General features: G+C 44.2%; 55 non-coding genes across 55 annotated transcripts; all 55 read right to left on the bottom strand.

Moving 5' to 3' along the window:
- Nucleotides 1-100: 100 nt before the first annotated feature.
- trnal-caa (transfer RNA leucine (anticodon CAA)) lies at nucleotides 101-211 on the bottom strand. The gene is made up of 2 exons: nucleotides 174-211; nucleotides 101-146 (listed from the first exon to the last, which is right to left on the bottom strand). It is a non-coding gene; the product is annotated as a tRNA-Leu (tRNA).
- A 100-nt stretch (nucleotides 212-311) lies between these two features.
- Nucleotides 312-422, bottom strand: trnal-caa (transfer RNA leucine (anticodon CAA)). The gene is made up of 2 exons: nucleotides 385-422; nucleotides 312-357 (listed from the first exon to the last, which is right to left on the bottom strand). It is a non-coding gene; the product is annotated as a tRNA-Leu (tRNA).
- A 99-nt stretch (nucleotides 423-521) lies between these two features.
- trnal-uaa (transfer RNA leucine (anticodon UAA)) lies at nucleotides 522-633 on the bottom strand. The gene is made up of 2 exons: nucleotides 596-633; nucleotides 522-567 (listed from the first exon to the last, which is right to left on the bottom strand). It is a non-coding gene; the product is annotated as a tRNA-Leu (tRNA).
- Nucleotides 634-732: 99 nt separating this feature from the next.
- trnal-caa (transfer RNA leucine (anticodon CAA)) lies at nucleotides 733-845 on the bottom strand. The gene is made up of 2 exons: nucleotides 806-845; nucleotides 733-778 (listed from the first exon to the last, which is right to left on the bottom strand). It is a non-coding gene; the product is annotated as a tRNA-Leu (tRNA).
- A 100-nt stretch (nucleotides 846-945) lies between these two features.
- On the bottom strand, nucleotides 946-1,056 carry trnal-caa (transfer RNA leucine (anticodon CAA)). The gene is made up of 2 exons: nucleotides 1,019-1,056; nucleotides 946-991 (listed from the first exon to the last, which is right to left on the bottom strand). It is a non-coding gene; the product is annotated as a tRNA-Leu (tRNA).
- A 100-nt stretch (nucleotides 1,057-1,156) lies between these two features.
- trnal-caa (transfer RNA leucine (anticodon CAA)) lies at nucleotides 1,157-1,267 on the bottom strand. Its single transcript has 2 exons — nucleotides 1,230-1,267; nucleotides 1,157-1,202 (listed from the first exon to the last, which is right to left on the bottom strand). It is a non-coding gene; the product is annotated as a tRNA-Leu (tRNA).
- Nucleotides 1,268-1,367: 100 nt separating this feature from the next.
- trnal-caa (transfer RNA leucine (anticodon CAA)) lies at nucleotides 1,368-1,478 on the bottom strand. The gene is made up of 2 exons: nucleotides 1,441-1,478; nucleotides 1,368-1,413 (listed from the first exon to the last, which is right to left on the bottom strand). It is a non-coding gene; the product is annotated as a tRNA-Leu (tRNA).
- A 100-nt stretch (nucleotides 1,479-1,578) lies between these two features.
- trnal-uaa (transfer RNA leucine (anticodon UAA)) lies at nucleotides 1,579-1,690 on the bottom strand. The gene is made up of 2 exons: nucleotides 1,653-1,690; nucleotides 1,579-1,624 (listed from the first exon to the last, which is right to left on the bottom strand). It is a non-coding gene; the product is annotated as a tRNA-Leu (tRNA).
- A 99-nt stretch (nucleotides 1,691-1,789) lies between these two features.
- On the bottom strand, nucleotides 1,790-1,900 carry trnal-caa (transfer RNA leucine (anticodon CAA)). Its single transcript has 2 exons — nucleotides 1,863-1,900; nucleotides 1,790-1,835 (listed from the first exon to the last, which is right to left on the bottom strand). It is a non-coding gene; the product is annotated as a tRNA-Leu (tRNA).
- A 100-nt stretch (nucleotides 1,901-2,000) lies between these two features.
- trnal-caa (transfer RNA leucine (anticodon CAA)) lies at nucleotides 2,001-2,111 on the bottom strand. Its single transcript has 2 exons — nucleotides 2,074-2,111; nucleotides 2,001-2,046 (listed from the first exon to the last, which is right to left on the bottom strand). It is a non-coding gene; the product is annotated as a tRNA-Leu (tRNA).
- Nucleotides 2,112-2,211: 100 nt separating this feature from the next.
- Nucleotides 2,212-2,323, bottom strand: trnal-uaa (transfer RNA leucine (anticodon UAA)). The gene is made up of 2 exons: nucleotides 2,286-2,323; nucleotides 2,212-2,257 (listed from the first exon to the last, which is right to left on the bottom strand). It is a non-coding gene; the product is annotated as a tRNA-Leu (tRNA).
- Nucleotides 2,324-2,422: 99 nt separating this feature from the next.
- On the bottom strand, nucleotides 2,423-2,533 carry trnal-uaa (transfer RNA leucine (anticodon UAA)). The gene is made up of 2 exons: nucleotides 2,496-2,533; nucleotides 2,423-2,468 (listed from the first exon to the last, which is right to left on the bottom strand). It is a non-coding gene; the product is annotated as a tRNA-Leu (tRNA).
- Nucleotides 2,534-2,632: 99 nt separating this feature from the next.
- trnal-caa (transfer RNA leucine (anticodon CAA)) lies at nucleotides 2,633-2,745 on the bottom strand. Its single transcript has 2 exons — nucleotides 2,706-2,745; nucleotides 2,633-2,678 (listed from the first exon to the last, which is right to left on the bottom strand). It is a non-coding gene; the product is annotated as a tRNA-Leu (tRNA).
- Nucleotides 2,746-2,845: 100 nt separating this feature from the next.
- On the bottom strand, nucleotides 2,846-2,956 carry trnal-caa (transfer RNA leucine (anticodon CAA)). Its single transcript has 2 exons — nucleotides 2,919-2,956; nucleotides 2,846-2,891 (listed from the first exon to the last, which is right to left on the bottom strand). It is a non-coding gene; the product is annotated as a tRNA-Leu (tRNA).
- Nucleotides 2,957-3,056: 100 nt separating this feature from the next.
- trnal-caa (transfer RNA leucine (anticodon CAA)) lies at nucleotides 3,057-3,167 on the bottom strand. The gene is made up of 2 exons: nucleotides 3,130-3,167; nucleotides 3,057-3,102 (listed from the first exon to the last, which is right to left on the bottom strand). It is a non-coding gene; the product is annotated as a tRNA-Leu (tRNA).
- A 99-nt stretch (nucleotides 3,168-3,266) lies between these two features.
- trnal-uaa (transfer RNA leucine (anticodon UAA)) lies at nucleotides 3,267-3,377 on the bottom strand. Its single transcript has 2 exons — nucleotides 3,340-3,377; nucleotides 3,267-3,312 (listed from the first exon to the last, which is right to left on the bottom strand). It is a non-coding gene; the product is annotated as a tRNA-Leu (tRNA).
- A 99-nt stretch (nucleotides 3,378-3,476) lies between these two features.
- Nucleotides 3,477-3,589, bottom strand: trnal-caa (transfer RNA leucine (anticodon CAA)). The gene is made up of 2 exons: nucleotides 3,550-3,589; nucleotides 3,477-3,522 (listed from the first exon to the last, which is right to left on the bottom strand). It is a non-coding gene; the product is annotated as a tRNA-Leu (tRNA).
- Nucleotides 3,590-3,689: 100 nt separating this feature from the next.
- On the bottom strand, nucleotides 3,690-3,802 carry trnal-caa (transfer RNA leucine (anticodon CAA)). Its single transcript has 2 exons — nucleotides 3,763-3,802; nucleotides 3,690-3,735 (listed from the first exon to the last, which is right to left on the bottom strand). It is a non-coding gene; the product is annotated as a tRNA-Leu (tRNA).
- Nucleotides 3,803-3,902: 100 nt separating this feature from the next.
- trnal-uaa (transfer RNA leucine (anticodon UAA)) lies at nucleotides 3,903-4,014 on the bottom strand. Its single transcript has 2 exons — nucleotides 3,977-4,014; nucleotides 3,903-3,948 (listed from the first exon to the last, which is right to left on the bottom strand). It is a non-coding gene; the product is annotated as a tRNA-Leu (tRNA).
- A 99-nt stretch (nucleotides 4,015-4,113) lies between these two features.
- trnal-caa (transfer RNA leucine (anticodon CAA)) lies at nucleotides 4,114-4,224 on the bottom strand. Its single transcript has 2 exons — nucleotides 4,187-4,224; nucleotides 4,114-4,159 (listed from the first exon to the last, which is right to left on the bottom strand). It is a non-coding gene; the product is annotated as a tRNA-Leu (tRNA).
- A 100-nt stretch (nucleotides 4,225-4,324) lies between these two features.
- trnal-caa (transfer RNA leucine (anticodon CAA)) lies at nucleotides 4,325-4,435 on the bottom strand. Its single transcript has 2 exons — nucleotides 4,398-4,435; nucleotides 4,325-4,370 (listed from the first exon to the last, which is right to left on the bottom strand). It is a non-coding gene; the product is annotated as a tRNA-Leu (tRNA).
- Nucleotides 4,436-4,535: 100 nt separating this feature from the next.
- On the bottom strand, nucleotides 4,536-4,648 carry trnal-caa (transfer RNA leucine (anticodon CAA)). Its single transcript has 2 exons — nucleotides 4,609-4,648; nucleotides 4,536-4,581 (listed from the first exon to the last, which is right to left on the bottom strand). It is a non-coding gene; the product is annotated as a tRNA-Leu (tRNA).
- Nucleotides 4,649-4,748: 100 nt separating this feature from the next.
- On the bottom strand, nucleotides 4,749-4,859 carry trnal-caa (transfer RNA leucine (anticodon CAA)). The gene is made up of 2 exons: nucleotides 4,822-4,859; nucleotides 4,749-4,794 (listed from the first exon to the last, which is right to left on the bottom strand). It is a non-coding gene; the product is annotated as a tRNA-Leu (tRNA).
- A 100-nt stretch (nucleotides 4,860-4,959) lies between these two features.
- trnal-caa (transfer RNA leucine (anticodon CAA)) lies at nucleotides 4,960-5,070 on the bottom strand. The gene is made up of 2 exons: nucleotides 5,033-5,070; nucleotides 4,960-5,005 (listed from the first exon to the last, which is right to left on the bottom strand). It is a non-coding gene; the product is annotated as a tRNA-Leu (tRNA).
- A 100-nt stretch (nucleotides 5,071-5,170) lies between these two features.
- Nucleotides 5,171-5,281, bottom strand: trnal-caa (transfer RNA leucine (anticodon CAA)). Its single transcript has 2 exons — nucleotides 5,244-5,281; nucleotides 5,171-5,216 (listed from the first exon to the last, which is right to left on the bottom strand). It is a non-coding gene; the product is annotated as a tRNA-Leu (tRNA).
- Nucleotides 5,282-5,381: 100 nt separating this feature from the next.
- Nucleotides 5,382-5,493, bottom strand: trnal-uaa (transfer RNA leucine (anticodon UAA)). Its single transcript has 2 exons — nucleotides 5,456-5,493; nucleotides 5,382-5,427 (listed from the first exon to the last, which is right to left on the bottom strand). It is a non-coding gene; the product is annotated as a tRNA-Leu (tRNA).
- A 99-nt stretch (nucleotides 5,494-5,592) lies between these two features.
- trnal-caa (transfer RNA leucine (anticodon CAA)) lies at nucleotides 5,593-5,703 on the bottom strand. Its single transcript has 2 exons — nucleotides 5,666-5,703; nucleotides 5,593-5,638 (listed from the first exon to the last, which is right to left on the bottom strand). It is a non-coding gene; the product is annotated as a tRNA-Leu (tRNA).
- A 100-nt stretch (nucleotides 5,704-5,803) lies between these two features.
- trnal-caa (transfer RNA leucine (anticodon CAA)) lies at nucleotides 5,804-5,914 on the bottom strand. The gene is made up of 2 exons: nucleotides 5,877-5,914; nucleotides 5,804-5,849 (listed from the first exon to the last, which is right to left on the bottom strand). It is a non-coding gene; the product is annotated as a tRNA-Leu (tRNA).
- A 100-nt stretch (nucleotides 5,915-6,014) lies between these two features.
- trnal-uaa (transfer RNA leucine (anticodon UAA)) lies at nucleotides 6,015-6,126 on the bottom strand. Its single transcript has 2 exons — nucleotides 6,089-6,126; nucleotides 6,015-6,060 (listed from the first exon to the last, which is right to left on the bottom strand). It is a non-coding gene; the product is annotated as a tRNA-Leu (tRNA).
- Nucleotides 6,127-6,225: 99 nt separating this feature from the next.
- On the bottom strand, nucleotides 6,226-6,336 carry trnal-uaa (transfer RNA leucine (anticodon UAA)). Its single transcript has 2 exons — nucleotides 6,299-6,336; nucleotides 6,226-6,271 (listed from the first exon to the last, which is right to left on the bottom strand). It is a non-coding gene; the product is annotated as a tRNA-Leu (tRNA).
- Nucleotides 6,337-6,435: 99 nt separating this feature from the next.
- Nucleotides 6,436-6,548, bottom strand: trnal-caa (transfer RNA leucine (anticodon CAA)). Its single transcript has 2 exons — nucleotides 6,509-6,548; nucleotides 6,436-6,481 (listed from the first exon to the last, which is right to left on the bottom strand). It is a non-coding gene; the product is annotated as a tRNA-Leu (tRNA).
- Nucleotides 6,549-6,648: 100 nt separating this feature from the next.
- On the bottom strand, nucleotides 6,649-6,761 carry trnal-caa (transfer RNA leucine (anticodon CAA)). The gene is made up of 2 exons: nucleotides 6,722-6,761; nucleotides 6,649-6,694 (listed from the first exon to the last, which is right to left on the bottom strand). It is a non-coding gene; the product is annotated as a tRNA-Leu (tRNA).
- A 100-nt stretch (nucleotides 6,762-6,861) lies between these two features.
- trnal-uaa (transfer RNA leucine (anticodon UAA)) lies at nucleotides 6,862-6,973 on the bottom strand. The gene is made up of 2 exons: nucleotides 6,936-6,973; nucleotides 6,862-6,907 (listed from the first exon to the last, which is right to left on the bottom strand). It is a non-coding gene; the product is annotated as a tRNA-Leu (tRNA).
- Nucleotides 6,974-7,072: 99 nt separating this feature from the next.
- On the bottom strand, nucleotides 7,073-7,183 carry trnal-caa (transfer RNA leucine (anticodon CAA)). The gene is made up of 2 exons: nucleotides 7,146-7,183; nucleotides 7,073-7,118 (listed from the first exon to the last, which is right to left on the bottom strand). It is a non-coding gene; the product is annotated as a tRNA-Leu (tRNA).
- Nucleotides 7,184-7,283: 100 nt separating this feature from the next.
- On the bottom strand, nucleotides 7,284-7,394 carry trnal-caa (transfer RNA leucine (anticodon CAA)). Its single transcript has 2 exons — nucleotides 7,357-7,394; nucleotides 7,284-7,329 (listed from the first exon to the last, which is right to left on the bottom strand). It is a non-coding gene; the product is annotated as a tRNA-Leu (tRNA).
- A 100-nt stretch (nucleotides 7,395-7,494) lies between these two features.
- On the bottom strand, nucleotides 7,495-7,606 carry trnal-uaa (transfer RNA leucine (anticodon UAA)). The gene is made up of 2 exons: nucleotides 7,569-7,606; nucleotides 7,495-7,540 (listed from the first exon to the last, which is right to left on the bottom strand). It is a non-coding gene; the product is annotated as a tRNA-Leu (tRNA).
- A 99-nt stretch (nucleotides 7,607-7,705) lies between these two features.
- trnal-uaa (transfer RNA leucine (anticodon UAA)) lies at nucleotides 7,706-7,816 on the bottom strand. The gene is made up of 2 exons: nucleotides 7,779-7,816; nucleotides 7,706-7,751 (listed from the first exon to the last, which is right to left on the bottom strand). It is a non-coding gene; the product is annotated as a tRNA-Leu (tRNA).
- A 99-nt stretch (nucleotides 7,817-7,915) lies between these two features.
- Nucleotides 7,916-8,028, bottom strand: trnal-caa (transfer RNA leucine (anticodon CAA)). The gene is made up of 2 exons: nucleotides 7,989-8,028; nucleotides 7,916-7,961 (listed from the first exon to the last, which is right to left on the bottom strand). It is a non-coding gene; the product is annotated as a tRNA-Leu (tRNA).
- A 100-nt stretch (nucleotides 8,029-8,128) lies between these two features.
- On the bottom strand, nucleotides 8,129-8,239 carry trnal-caa (transfer RNA leucine (anticodon CAA)). Its single transcript has 2 exons — nucleotides 8,202-8,239; nucleotides 8,129-8,174 (listed from the first exon to the last, which is right to left on the bottom strand). It is a non-coding gene; the product is annotated as a tRNA-Leu (tRNA).
- A 100-nt stretch (nucleotides 8,240-8,339) lies between these two features.
- trnal-caa (transfer RNA leucine (anticodon CAA)) lies at nucleotides 8,340-8,450 on the bottom strand. The gene is made up of 2 exons: nucleotides 8,413-8,450; nucleotides 8,340-8,385 (listed from the first exon to the last, which is right to left on the bottom strand). It is a non-coding gene; the product is annotated as a tRNA-Leu (tRNA).
- A 100-nt stretch (nucleotides 8,451-8,550) lies between these two features.
- Nucleotides 8,551-8,661, bottom strand: trnal-caa (transfer RNA leucine (anticodon CAA)). Its single transcript has 2 exons — nucleotides 8,624-8,661; nucleotides 8,551-8,596 (listed from the first exon to the last, which is right to left on the bottom strand). It is a non-coding gene; the product is annotated as a tRNA-Leu (tRNA).
- Nucleotides 8,662-8,761: 100 nt separating this feature from the next.
- On the bottom strand, nucleotides 8,762-8,873 carry trnal-uaa (transfer RNA leucine (anticodon UAA)). Its single transcript has 2 exons — nucleotides 8,836-8,873; nucleotides 8,762-8,807 (listed from the first exon to the last, which is right to left on the bottom strand). It is a non-coding gene; the product is annotated as a tRNA-Leu (tRNA).
- Nucleotides 8,874-8,972: 99 nt separating this feature from the next.
- Nucleotides 8,973-9,083, bottom strand: trnal-caa (transfer RNA leucine (anticodon CAA)). The gene is made up of 2 exons: nucleotides 9,046-9,083; nucleotides 8,973-9,018 (listed from the first exon to the last, which is right to left on the bottom strand). It is a non-coding gene; the product is annotated as a tRNA-Leu (tRNA).
- Nucleotides 9,084-9,183: 100 nt separating this feature from the next.
- On the bottom strand, nucleotides 9,184-9,294 carry trnal-caa (transfer RNA leucine (anticodon CAA)). The gene is made up of 2 exons: nucleotides 9,257-9,294; nucleotides 9,184-9,229 (listed from the first exon to the last, which is right to left on the bottom strand). It is a non-coding gene; the product is annotated as a tRNA-Leu (tRNA).
- A 100-nt stretch (nucleotides 9,295-9,394) lies between these two features.
- trnal-uaa (transfer RNA leucine (anticodon UAA)) lies at nucleotides 9,395-9,506 on the bottom strand. Its single transcript has 2 exons — nucleotides 9,469-9,506; nucleotides 9,395-9,440 (listed from the first exon to the last, which is right to left on the bottom strand). It is a non-coding gene; the product is annotated as a tRNA-Leu (tRNA).
- A 99-nt stretch (nucleotides 9,507-9,605) lies between these two features.
- trnal-uaa (transfer RNA leucine (anticodon UAA)) lies at nucleotides 9,606-9,716 on the bottom strand. Its single transcript has 2 exons — nucleotides 9,679-9,716; nucleotides 9,606-9,651 (listed from the first exon to the last, which is right to left on the bottom strand). It is a non-coding gene; the product is annotated as a tRNA-Leu (tRNA).
- Nucleotides 9,717-9,815: 99 nt separating this feature from the next.
- Nucleotides 9,816-9,928, bottom strand: trnal-caa (transfer RNA leucine (anticodon CAA)). The gene is made up of 2 exons: nucleotides 9,889-9,928; nucleotides 9,816-9,861 (listed from the first exon to the last, which is right to left on the bottom strand). It is a non-coding gene; the product is annotated as a tRNA-Leu (tRNA).
- A 100-nt stretch (nucleotides 9,929-10,028) lies between these two features.
- trnal-caa (transfer RNA leucine (anticodon CAA)) lies at nucleotides 10,029-10,141 on the bottom strand. Its single transcript has 2 exons — nucleotides 10,102-10,141; nucleotides 10,029-10,074 (listed from the first exon to the last, which is right to left on the bottom strand). It is a non-coding gene; the product is annotated as a tRNA-Leu (tRNA).
- Nucleotides 10,142-10,241: 100 nt separating this feature from the next.
- Nucleotides 10,242-10,353, bottom strand: trnal-uaa (transfer RNA leucine (anticodon UAA)). Its single transcript has 2 exons — nucleotides 10,316-10,353; nucleotides 10,242-10,287 (listed from the first exon to the last, which is right to left on the bottom strand). It is a non-coding gene; the product is annotated as a tRNA-Leu (tRNA).
- A 99-nt stretch (nucleotides 10,354-10,452) lies between these two features.
- Nucleotides 10,453-10,563, bottom strand: trnal-caa (transfer RNA leucine (anticodon CAA)). The gene is made up of 2 exons: nucleotides 10,526-10,563; nucleotides 10,453-10,498 (listed from the first exon to the last, which is right to left on the bottom strand). It is a non-coding gene; the product is annotated as a tRNA-Leu (tRNA).
- Nucleotides 10,564-10,663: 100 nt separating this feature from the next.
- trnal-caa (transfer RNA leucine (anticodon CAA)) lies at nucleotides 10,664-10,774 on the bottom strand. The gene is made up of 2 exons: nucleotides 10,737-10,774; nucleotides 10,664-10,709 (listed from the first exon to the last, which is right to left on the bottom strand). It is a non-coding gene; the product is annotated as a tRNA-Leu (tRNA).
- Nucleotides 10,775-10,874: 100 nt separating this feature from the next.
- Nucleotides 10,875-10,986, bottom strand: trnal-uaa (transfer RNA leucine (anticodon UAA)). Its single transcript has 2 exons — nucleotides 10,949-10,986; nucleotides 10,875-10,920 (listed from the first exon to the last, which is right to left on the bottom strand). It is a non-coding gene; the product is annotated as a tRNA-Leu (tRNA).
- A 312-nt stretch (nucleotides 10,987-11,298) lies between these two features.
- On the bottom strand, nucleotides 11,299-11,410 carry trnal-uaa (transfer RNA leucine (anticodon UAA)). Its single transcript has 2 exons — nucleotides 11,373-11,410; nucleotides 11,299-11,344 (listed from the first exon to the last, which is right to left on the bottom strand). It is a non-coding gene; the product is annotated as a tRNA-Leu (tRNA).
- A 312-nt stretch (nucleotides 11,411-11,722) lies between these two features.
- Nucleotides 11,723-11,834, bottom strand: trnal-uaa (transfer RNA leucine (anticodon UAA)). The gene is made up of 2 exons: nucleotides 11,797-11,834; nucleotides 11,723-11,768 (listed from the first exon to the last, which is right to left on the bottom strand). It is a non-coding gene; the product is annotated as a tRNA-Leu (tRNA).
- Nucleotides 11,835-11,933: 99 nt separating this feature from the next.
- trnal-caa (transfer RNA leucine (anticodon CAA)) lies at nucleotides 11,934-12,044 on the bottom strand. Its single transcript has 2 exons — nucleotides 12,007-12,044; nucleotides 11,934-11,979 (listed from the first exon to the last, which is right to left on the bottom strand). It is a non-coding gene; the product is annotated as a tRNA-Leu (tRNA).
- Between the last annotated feature and the right edge of the window lie 87 nt (nucleotides 12,045-12,131).

Genomic DNA, 12,131 nt, shown 5'->3' with positions numbered 1-12,131 from the left:
ATTAGCAGTGCAGTGTTGAAAAACGATGAATATACCACCTAAAAAAGCAGCATGTCCAAATGAGTCGGTGTCCAGAGTGAATCATAAAAGCAGTTTGACATGTCAGAAGTGGGATTTGAACCCACGCCTCCAATCGGAGACCAGAAGCCTCTTTCCTGAGAAAGGTTTCCAACCTTGAGTCTGGCGCCTTAGACCACTCGGCCATCCTGACATTGGCAGTGCAGTGCTGAAAAACGATGAATATACCACCTAAAAAAGCAGCATGTCCAAATGAGTCAGTGTCCAGAGTGAATCATAAAAGCAGTTTGACATGTCAGAAGTGGGATTTGAACCCACGCCTCCAATCGGAGACCAGAAGCCTCTTTCCTGAGAAAGGTTTCCAACCTTGAGTCTGGCGCCTTAGACCACTCGGCCATCCTGACATTTGAACTGATGTATTAAAAAACGATAAATATACCATCTAAAAACCAGCATGTCCAAATGAGTCAGTGTCCAGAGTGAATCATAAAAGTAGTTTGACATGTCAGAAGTGGGATTTGAACCCACGCCTACAATTGGAGACCAGAAGTCTTTTTTGCTGAGAACAGAGTCGAAACTTAAGTCTGGCGCCTTAGACCACTCGGCCATCCTGACATTTCAACTGATGTATTAAAAAACGATAAATATACCATCTAAAAACCAGCATGTCCAAATGAGTCAGTGTCCAGAGTGAATCATAAAAGTAGTTTGACATGTCAGAAGTGGGATTTGAACCCACGCCTCCAATCGGAGACCAGAAGCCTCTTTCCTGAGAAAGGTTTCCAACCTTGAGTCTGGCGCCTAAAAGACCACTCGGCCATCCTGACATTAGCAGTGCAGTGTTGAAAAACGATGAATATACCACCTAAAAAAGCAGCATGTCCAAATGAGTCAGTGTCCAGAGTGAATCATAAAAGCAGTTTGACATGTCAGAAGTGGGATTTGAACCCACGCCTCCAATCGGAGACAAGAAGCCTCTTTCCTGAGAAAGGTTTCCAACCTTGAGTCTGGCGCCTTAGACCACTCGGCCATCCTGACATTAGCAGTGCAGTGTTGAAAAACGATGAATATACCACCTAAAAAAGCAGCATGTCCAAATGAGTCAGTGTCCAGAGTGAATCATAAAAGCAGTTTGACATGTCAGAAGTGGGATTTGAACCCACGCCTCCAATCGGAGACCAGAAGCCTCTTTCCTGAGAAAGGTTTCCAACCTTGAGTCTGGCGCCTTGGACCACTCGGCCATCCTGACTTTAGCAGTGCAGTGTTGAAAAACGATGAATATACCACCTAAAAAAGCAGCATGTCCAAATGAGTCAGTGTCCAGAGTGAATCATAAAAGTAGTTTGACATGTCAGAAGTGGGATTTGAACCCACGCCTCCAATCGGAGACCAGAAGCCTCTTTCCTGAGAAAGGTTTCCAACCTTGAGTCTGGCGCCTTAGACCACTCGGCCATCCTGACATTAGCACTGCAGTGTTAAAAAACGATGAATATACCACCTAAAAAAGCAGCATGTCCAAATGAGTCAGTGTCCAGAGTGAATCATAAAAGTAGTTTGACATGTCAGAAGTGGGATTTGAACCGACGCCTCCAATTGGAGACCAGAAGTCTTTTTTGCTGAGAACAGAGTCGAAACTTAAGTCTGGCGCCTTAGACCACTCGGCCATCCTGACATTTGAACTGATGTATTTAAAAACGATAAATATACCATCTAAAAAGCAGCATGTCCAAATGAGTCAGTGTCCAGAGTGAATCATAAAAGTAGTTTGACATGTCAGAAGTGGGATTTGAACCCACGCCTCCAATCGGAGACCAGAAGCCTCTTTCCTGAGAAAGGTTTCCAACCTTGAGTCTGGCGCCTTAGACCACTCGGCCATCCTGACATTAGCACTGCAGTGTTAAAAAACGATGAATATACCACCTAAAAAAGCAGCATGTCCAAATGAGTCAGTGTCCAGAGTGAATCATAAAAGCAGTTTGACATGTCAGAAGTGGGATTTGAACCCACGCCTCCAATCGGAGACCAGAAGCCTCTTTCCTGATAAAGGTTTCCAACCTTGAGTCTGGCGCCTTAGACCACTCGGCCATCCTGACATTAGCACTGCAGTGTTAAAAAACGATGAATATACCACCTAAAAAAGAAGCATGTCCAAATGAGTCAGTGTCCAGAGTGAATCATAAAAGTAGTTTGACATGTCAGAAGTGGGATTTGAACCCACGCCTCCAATTGGAGACCAGAAGTCTTTTTTGCTGAGAACAGAGTCGAAACTTAAGTCTGGCGCCTTAGACCACTCGGCCATCCTGACATTTGAACTGATGTATTAAAAAACGATAAATATACCATCTAAAAACCAGCATGTCCAAATGAGTCAGTGTCCACAGTGAATCATAAAAGTAGTTTGACATGTCAGAAGTGGGATTTGAACCCACGCCTCCAATCGGAGACCAGAAGCCTCTTTCCTGAGAAAGGTTTCCAACCTTAAGTCTGGCGCCTTAGACCACTCGGCCATCCTGACATTTGAACTGATGTATTAAAAAACGATAAATATACCATCTAAAAACCAGCATGTCCAAATGAGTCAGTGTCCAGAGTGAATCATAAAAGTAGTTTGACATGTCAGAAGTGGGATTTGAACCCACGCCTCCAATCGGAGACCAGAAGCCTCTTTCCTGAGAAAGGTTTCCAACCTTGAGTCTGGCGCCTAAAAGACCACTCGGCCATCCTGACATTAGCAGTGCAGTGTTGAAAAACGATGAATATACCACCTAAAAAAGCAGCATGTCCAAATGAGTCAGTGTCCAGAGTGAATCATAAAAGCAGTTTGACATGTCAGAAGTGGGATTTGAACCCACGCCTCCAATCGGAGACCAGAAGCCTCTTTCCTGAGAAAGGTTTCCAACCTTGAGTCTGGCGCCTTAGACCACTCGGCCATCCTGACATTAGCAGTGCAGTGTTGAAAAACGATGAATATACCACCTAAAAAAGCAGCATGTCCAAATGAGTCAGTGTCCAGAGTGAATCATAAAAGCAGTTTGACATGTCAGAAGTGGGATTTGAACCCACGCCTCCAATCGGAGACCAGAAGCCTCTTTCCTGAGAAAGGTTTCCAACCTTGAGTCTGGCGCCTTGGACCACTCGGCCATCCTGACTTTAGCAGTGCAGTATTAAAAAACGATAAATATACCATCTAAAAACCAGCATGTCCAAATGAGTCAGTGTCCACAGTGAATCATAAAAGTAGTTTGACATGTCAGAAGTGGGATTTGAACCCACGCCTCCAATCGGAGACCAGAAGCCTCTTTCCTGAGAAAGGTTTCCAACCTTAAGTCTGGCGCCTTAGACCACTCGGCCATCCTGACATTTGAACTGATGTATTAAAAAACGATAAATATACCATCTAAAAACCAGCATGTCCAAATGAGTCAGTGTCCAGAGTGAATCATAAAAGTAGTTTGACATGTCAGAAGTGGGATTTGAACCCACGCCTCCAATCGGAGACCAGAAGCCTCTTTCCTGAGAAAGGTTTCCAACCTTGAGTCTGGCGCCTAAAAGACCACTCGGCCATCCTGACATTAGCAGTGCAGTGTTGAAAAACGATGAATATACCACCTAAAAAAGCAGCATGTCCAAATGAGTCAGTGTCCAGAGTGAATCATAAAAGTAGTTTGACATGTCAGAAGTGGGATTTGAACCCACGCCTCCAATCGGAGACCAGAAGCCTCTTTCCTGAGAAAGGTTTCCAACCTTGAGTCTGGCGCCTAAAAGACCACTCGGCCATCCTGACATTAGCACTGCAGTGTTAAAAAACGATGAATATACCACCTAAAAAAGCAGCATGTCCAAATGAGTCAGTGTCCAGAGTGAATTATAAAAGTAGTTTGACATGTCAGAAGTGGGATTTGAACCGACGCCTCCAATTGGAGACCAGAAGTCTTTTTTGCTGAGAACAGAGTCGAAACTTAAGTCTGGCGCCTTAGACCACTCGGCCATCCTGACATTTGAACTGATGTATTTAAAAACGATAAATATACCATCTAAAAAGCAGCATGTCCAAATGAGTCAGTGTCCAGAGTGAATCATAAAAGTAGTTTGACATGTCAGAAGTGGGATTTGAACCCACGCCTCCAATCGGAGACCAGAAGCCTCTTTCCTGAGAAAGGTTTCCAACCTTGAGTCTGGCGCCTTAGACCACTCGGCCATCCTGACATTAGCACTGCAGTGTTAAAAAACGATGAATATACCACCTAAAAAAGCAGCATGTCCAAATGAGTCAGTGTCCAGAGTGAATCATAAAAGCAGTTTGACATGTCAGAAGTGGGATTTGAACCCACGCCTCCAATCGGAGACCAGAAGCCTCTTTCCTGATAAAGGTTTCCAACCTTGAGTCTGGCGCCTTAGACCACTCGGCCATCCTGACATTAGCACTGCAGTGTTAAAAAACGATGAATATACCACCTAAAAAAGAAGCATGTCCAAATGAGTCAGTGTCCAGAGTGAATCATAAAAGTAGTTTGACATGTCAGAAGTGGGATTTGAACCCACGCCTCCAATCGGAGACCAGAAGCCTCTTTCCTGAGAAAGGTTTCCAACCTTGAGTCTGGCGCCTAAAAGACCACTCGGCCATCCTGACATTAGCAGTGCAGTGTTGAAAAACGATGAATATACCACCTAAAAAAGCAGCATGTCCAAATGAGTCAGTGTCCAGAGTGAATCATAAAAGCAGTTTGACATGTCAGAAGTGGGATTTGAACCCACGCCTCCAATCGGAGACCAGAAGCCTCTTTCCTGAGAAAGGTTTCCAACCTTGAGTCTGGCGCCTTAGACCACTCGGCCATCCTGACATTAGCAGTGCAGTGTTGAAAAACGATGAATATACCACCTAAAAAAGCAGCATGTCCAAATGAGTCAGTGTCCAGAGTGAATCATAAAAGCAGTTTGACATGTCAGAAGTGGGATTTGAACCCACGCCTCCAATCGGAGACCAGAAGCCTCTTTCCTGAGAAAGGTTTCCAACCTTGAGTCTGGCGCCTTGGACCACTCGGCCATCCTGACTTTAGCAGTGCAGTGTTGAAAAACGATGAATATACCACCTAAAAAAGCAGCATGTCCAAATGAGTCAGTGTCCAGAGTGAATCATAAAAGTAGTTTGACATGTCAGAAGTGGGATTTGAACCCACGCCTCCAATCGGAGACCAGAAGCCTCTTTCCTGAGAAAGGTTTCCAACCTTGAGTCTGGCGCCTTAGACCACTCGGCCATCCTGACATTAGCACTGCAGTGTTAAAAAACGATGAATATACCACCTAAAAAAGCAGCATGTCCAAATGAGTCAGTGTCCAGAGTGAATCATAAAAGTAGTTTGACATGTCAGAAGTGGGATTTGAACCGACGCCTCCAATTGGAGACCAGAAGTCTTTTTTGCTGAGAACAGAGTCGAAACTTAAGTCTGGCGCCTTAGACCACTCGGCCATCCTGACATTTGAACTGATGTATTTAAAAACGATAAATATACCATCTAAAAAGCAGCATGTCCAAATGAGTCAGTGTCCAGAGTGAATCATAAAAGTAGTTTGACATGTCAGAAGTGGGATTTGAACCCACGCCTCCAATCGGAGACCAGAAGCCTCTTTCCTGAGAAAGGTTTCCAACCTTGAGTCTGGCGCCTTAGACCACTCGGCCATCCTGACATTAGCACTGCAGTGTTAAAAAACGATGAATATACCACCTAAAAAAGCAGCATGTCCAAATGAGTCAGTGTCCAGAGTGAATCATAAAAGCAGTTTGACATGTCAGAAGTGGGATTTGAACCCACGCCTCCAATCGGAGACCAGAAGCCTCTTTCCTGATAAAGGTTTCCAACCTTGAGTCTGGCGCCTTAGACCACTCGGCCATCCTGACATTAGCACTGCAGTGTTAAAAAACGATGAATATACCACCTAAAAAAGAAGCATGTCCAAATGAGTCAGTGTCCAGAGTGAATCATAAAAGTAGTTTGACATGTCAGAAGTGGGATTTGAACCCACGCCTCCAATTGGAGACCAGAAGTCTTTTTTGCTGAGAACAGAGTCGAAACTTAAGTCTGGCGCCTTAGACCACTCGGCCATCCTGACATTTGAACTGATGTATTAAAAAACGATAAATATACCATCTAAAAACCAGCATGTCCAAATGAGTCAGTGTCCACAGTGAATCATAAAAGTAGTTTGACATGTCAGAAGTGGGATTTGAACCCACGCCTCCAATCGGAGACCAGAAGCCTCTTTCCTGAGAAAGGTTTCCAACCTTAAGTCTGGCGCCTTAGACCACTCGGCCATCCTGACATTTGAACTGATGTATTAAAAAACGATAAATATACCATCTAAAAACCAGCATGTCCAAATGAGTCAGTGTCCAGAGTGAATCATAAAAGTAGTTTGACATGTCAGAAGTGGGATTTGAACCCACGCCTCCAATCGGAGACCAGAAGCCTCTTTCCTGAGAAAGGTTTCCAACCTTGAGTCTGGCGCCTAAAAGACCACTCGGCCATCCTGACATTAGCAGTGCAGTGTTGAAAAACGATGAATATACCACCTAAAAAAGCAGCATGTCCAAATGAGTCAGTGTCCAGAGTGAATCATAAAAGTAGTTTGACATGTCAGAAGTGGGATTTGAACCCACGCCTCCAATCGGAGACCAGAAGCCTCTTTCCTGAGAAAGGTTTCCAACCTTGAGTCTGGCGCCTAAAAGACCACTCGGCCATCCTGACATTAGCACTGCAGTGTTAAAAAACGATGAATATACCACCTAAAAAAGCAGCATGTCCAAATGAGTCAGTGTCCAGAGTGAATTATAAAAGTAGTTTGACATGTCAGAAGTGGGATTTGAACCGACGCCTCCAATTGGAGACCAGAAGTCTTTTTTGCTGAGAACAGAGTCGAAACTTAAGTCTGGCGCCTTAGACCACTCGGCCATCCTGACATTTGAACTGATGTATTTAAAAACGATAAATATACCATCTAAAAAGCAGCATGTCCAAATGAGTCAGTGTCCAGAGTGAATCATAAAAGTAGTTTGACATGTCAGAAGTGGGATTTGAACCCACGCCTCCAATCGGAGACCAGAAGCCTCTTTCCTGAGAAAGGTTTCCAACCTTGAGTCTGGCGCCTTAGACCACTCGGCCATCCTGACATTAGCACTGCAGTGTTAAAAAACGATGAATATACCACCTAAAAAAGCAGCATGTCCAAATGAGTCAGTGTCCAGAGTGAATCATAAAAGCAGTTTGACATGTCAGAAGTGGGATTTGAACCCACGCCTCCAATCGGAGACCAGAAGCCTCTTTCCTGATAAAGGTTTCCAACCTTGAGTCTGGCGCCTTAGACCACTCGGCCATCCTGACATTAGCACTGCAGTGTTAAAAAACGATGAATATACCACCTAAAAAAGAAGCATGTCCAAATGAGTCAGTGTCCAGAGTGAATCATAAAAGTAGTTTGACATGTCAGAAGTGGGATTTGAACCCACGCCTCCAATTGGAGACCAGAAGTCTTTTTTGCTGAGAACAGAGTCGAAACTTAAGTCTGGCGCCTTAGACCACTCGGCCATCCTGACATTTGAACTGATGTATTAAAAAACGATAAATATACCATCTAAAAAGCAGCATGTCCAAATGAGTCAGTGTCCACAGTGAATCATAAAAGTAGTTTGACATGTCAGAAGAGGGATTTGAACCCACGCCTCCAATCGGAGACCAGAAGCCTCTTTCCTGAGAAAGGTTTCCAACCTTAAGTCTGGCGCCTTAGACCACTCGGCCATCCTGACATTTGAACTGATGTATTAAAAAACGATAAATATACCATCTAAAAACCAGCATGTCCAAATGAGTCAGTGTCCAGAGTGAATCATAAAAGTAGTTTGACATGTCAGAAGTGGGATTTGAACCCACGCCTCCAATCGGAGACCAGAAGCCTCTTTCCTGAGAAAGGTTTCCAACCTTGAGTCTGGCGCCTAAAAGACCACTCGGCCATCCTGACATTAGCAGTGCAGTGTTGAAAAACGATGAATATACCACCTAAAAAAGCAGCATGTCCAAATGAGTCAGTGTCCAGAGTGAATCATAAAAGCAGTTTGACATGTCAGAAGTGGGATTTGAACCCACGCCTCCAATCGGAGACCAGAAGCCTCTTTCCTGAGAAAGGTTTCCAACCTTGAGTCTGGCGCCTTAGACCACTCGGCCATCCTGACATTAGCAGTGCAGTGTTGAAAAACGATGAATATACCACCTAAAAAAGCAGCATGTCCAAATGAGTCAGTGTCCAGAGTGAATCATAAAAGCAGTTTGACATGTCAGAAGTGGGATTTGAACCCACGCCTCCAATCGGAGACCAGAAGCCTCTTTCCTGAGAAAGGTTTCCAACCTTGAGTCTGGCGCCTTGGACCACTCGGCCATCCTGACTTTAGCAGTGCAGTGTTGAAAAACGATGAATATACCACCTAAAAAAGCAGCATGTCCAAATGAGTCAGTGTCCAGAGTGAATCATAAAAGTAGTTTGACATGTCAGAAGTGGGATTTGAACCCACGCCTCCAATCGGAGACCAGAAGCCTCTTTCCTGAGAAAGGTTTCCAACCTTGAGTCTGGCGCCTTAGACCACTCGGCCATCCTGACATTAGCACTGCAGTGTTAAAAAACGATGAATATACCACCTAAAAAAGCAGCATGTCCAAATGAGTCAGTGTCCAGAGTGAATCATAAAAGTAGTTTGACATGTCAGAAGTGGGATTTGAACCGACGCCTCCAATTGGAGACCAGAAGTCTTTTTTGCTGAGAACAGAGTCGAAACTTAAGTCTGGCGCCTTAGACCACTCGGCCATCCTGACATTTGAACTGATGTATTTAAAAACGATAAATATACCATCTAAAAAGCAGCATGTCCAAATGAGTCAGTGTCCAGAGTGAATCATAAAAGTAGTTTGACATGTCAGAAGTGGGATTTGAACCCACGCCTCCAATCGGAGACCAGAAGCCTCTTTCCTGAGAAAGGTTTCCAACCTTGAGTCTGGCGCCTTAGACCACTCGGCCATCCTGACATTAGCACTGCAGTGTTAAAAAACGATGAATATACCACCTAAAAAAGCAGCATGTCCAAATGAGTCAGTGTCCAGAGTGAATCATAAAAGCAGTTTGACATGTCAGAAGTGGGATTTGAACCCACGCCTCCAATCGGAGACCAGAAGCCTCTTTCCTGATAAAGGTTTCCAACCTTGAGTCTGGCGCCTTAGACCACTCGGCCATCCTGACATTAGCACTGCAGTGTTAAAAAACGATGAATATACCACCTAAAAAAGAAGCATGTCCAAATGAGTCAGTGTCCAGAGTGAATCATAAAAGTAGTTTGACATGTCAGAAGTGGGATTTGAACCCACGCCTCCAATTGGAGACCAGAAGTCTTTTTTGCTGAGAACAGAGTCGAAACTTAAGTCTGGCGCCTTAGACCACTCGGCCATCCTGACATTTGAACTGATGTATTAAAAAACGATAAATATACCATCTAAAAACCAGCATGTCCAAATGAGTCAGTGTCCACAGTGAATCATAAAAGTAGTTTGACATGTCAGAAGTGGGATTTGAACCCACGCCTCCAATCGGAGACCAGAAGCCTCTTTCCTGAGAAAGGTTTCCAACCTTAAGTCTGGCGCCTTAGACCACTCGGCCATCCTGACATTTGAACTGATGTATTAAAAAACGATAAATATACCATCTAAAAACCAGCATGTCCAAATGAGTCAGTGTCCAGAGTGAATCATAAAAGTAGTTTGACATGTCAGAAGTGGGATTTGAACCCACGCCTCCAATCGGAGACCAGAAGCCTCTTTCCTGAGAAAGGTTTCCAACCTTGAGTCTGGCGCCTAAAAGACCACTCGGCCATCCTGACATTAGCAGTGCAGTGTTGAAAAACGATGAATATACCACCTAAAAAAGCAGCATGTCCAAATGAGTCAGTGTCCAGAGTGAATCATAAAAGTAGTTTGACATGTCAGAAGTGGGATTTGAACCCACGCCTCCAATCGGAGACCAGAAGCCTCTTTCCTGAGAAAGGTTTCCAACCTTGAGTCTGGCGCCTAAAAGACCACTCGGCCATCCTGACATTAGCACTGCAGTGTTAAAAAACGATGAATATACCACCTAAAAAAGCAGCATGTCCAAATGAGTCAGTGTCCAGAGTGAATTATAAAAGTAGTTTGACATGTCAGAAGTGGGATTTGAACCGACGCCTCCAATTGGAGACCAGAAGTCTTTTTTGCTGAGAACAGAGTCGAAACTTAAGTCTGGCGCCTTAGACCACTCGGCCATCCTGACATTTGAACTGATGTATTTAAAAACGATAAATATACCATCTAAAAAGCAGCATGTCCAAATGAGTCAGTGTCCAGAGTGAATCATAAAAGTAGTTTGACATGTCAGAAGTGGGATTTGAACCCACGCCTCCAATCGGAGACCAGAAGCCTCTTTCCTGAGAAAGGTTTCCAACCTTGAGTCTGGCGCCTTAGACCACTCGGCCATCCTGACATTAGCACTGCAGTGTTAAAAAACGATGAATATACCACCTAAAAAAGCAGCATGTCCAAATGAGTCAGTGTCCAGAGTGAATCATAAAAGCAGTTTGACATGTCAGAAGTGGGATTTGAACCCACGCCTCCAATCGGAGACCAGAAGCCTCTTTCCTGATAAAGGTTTCCAACCTTGAGTCTGGCGCCTTAGACCACTCGGCCATCCTGACATTAGCACTGCAGTGTTAAAAAACGATGAATATACCACCTAAAAAAGAAGCATGTCCAAATGAGTCAGTGTCCAGAGTGAATCATAAAAGTAGTTTGACATGTCAGAAGTGGGATTTGAACCCACGCCTCCAATTGGAGACCAGAAGTCTTTTTTGCTGAGAACAGAGTCGAAACTTAAGTCTGGCGCCTTAGACCACTCGGCCATCCTGACATTTGAACTGATGTATTAAAAAACGATAAATATACCATCTAAAAAGCAGCATGTCCAAATGAGTCAGTGTCCACAGTGAATCATAAAAGTAGTTTGACATGTCAGAAGAGGGATTTGAACCCACGCCTCCAATCGGAGAGACCAGAAGCCTCTTTCCTGAGAAAGGTTTCCAACCTTGAGTCTGGCGCCTTAGACCACTCGGCCATCCTGACATTAGCAGTGCAGTGTTGAAAAACGATGAATATACCACCTAAAAAAGCAGCATGTCCAAATGAGTCAGTGTCCAGAGTGAATCATAAAAGTAGTTTGACATGTCAGAAGTGGGATTTGAACCCACGCCTACAATTGGAGACCAGAAGTCTTTTTTGCTGAGAACAGAGTCGAAACTTAAGTCTGGCGCCTTAGACCACTCGGCCATCCTGACATTTGAACTGATGTATTAAAAAACGATAAATATACCATCTAAAAAGCAGCATGTCCAAATGAGTCAGTGTCCAGAGTGAATCATAAAAGTAGTTTGACATGTCAGAAGAGGGATTTGAACCCACGCCTCCAATCAGAGAGGACAGAAGCCTCTTTCCTGAGAAAGGTTTCCAACCTTGAGTCTGGCGCCTTAGACCACTCGGCCATCCTGACATTAGCAGTGCAGTGTTGAAAAACGATGAATATACCACGTAAAAAAGCAGCATGTCCAAATGAGTCAGTGTCCAGAGTGAATCATAAAAGTAGTTTGACATGTCAGAAGTGGGATTTGAACCCACGCCTCCAATTGGAGACCAGAAGTCTTTTTTGCTGAGAACAGAGTCGAAACTTAAGTCTGGCGCCTTAGACCACTCGGCCATCCTGACATTTGAACTGATGTATTAAAAAACGATAAATATACCATCTAAAAACCAGCATGTCCAAATGAGTCAGTGTCCAGAGTGAATCATAAAAGTAGTTTGACATGTCAGAAGTGGGATTTGAACCCACGCCTCCAATCGGAGACCAGAAGCCTCTTTCCTGAGAAAGGTTTCCAACCTTGAGTCTGGCGCCTTAGACCACTCGGCCATCCTGACTTTAGCAGTGCAGTGTTGAAAAACGATGAATATACCACCTAAAAAAGCAGCATGTCCAAATGAGTCAGTTTCCAGAGTGAATCATAA

Source organism: Pungitius pungitius, chromosome 2, assembly GCF_949316345.1.
Source record: "Pungitius pungitius chromosome 2, fPunPun2.1, whole genome shotgun sequence".
Lineage (NCBI taxonomy): Eukaryota > Metazoa > Chordata > Actinopteri > Perciformes > Gasterosteidae > Pungitius > Pungitius pungitius.
Note: the sequence above shows the minus strand (reverse complement) of the source record. Positions and strands in the feature narration are given on the sequence as shown.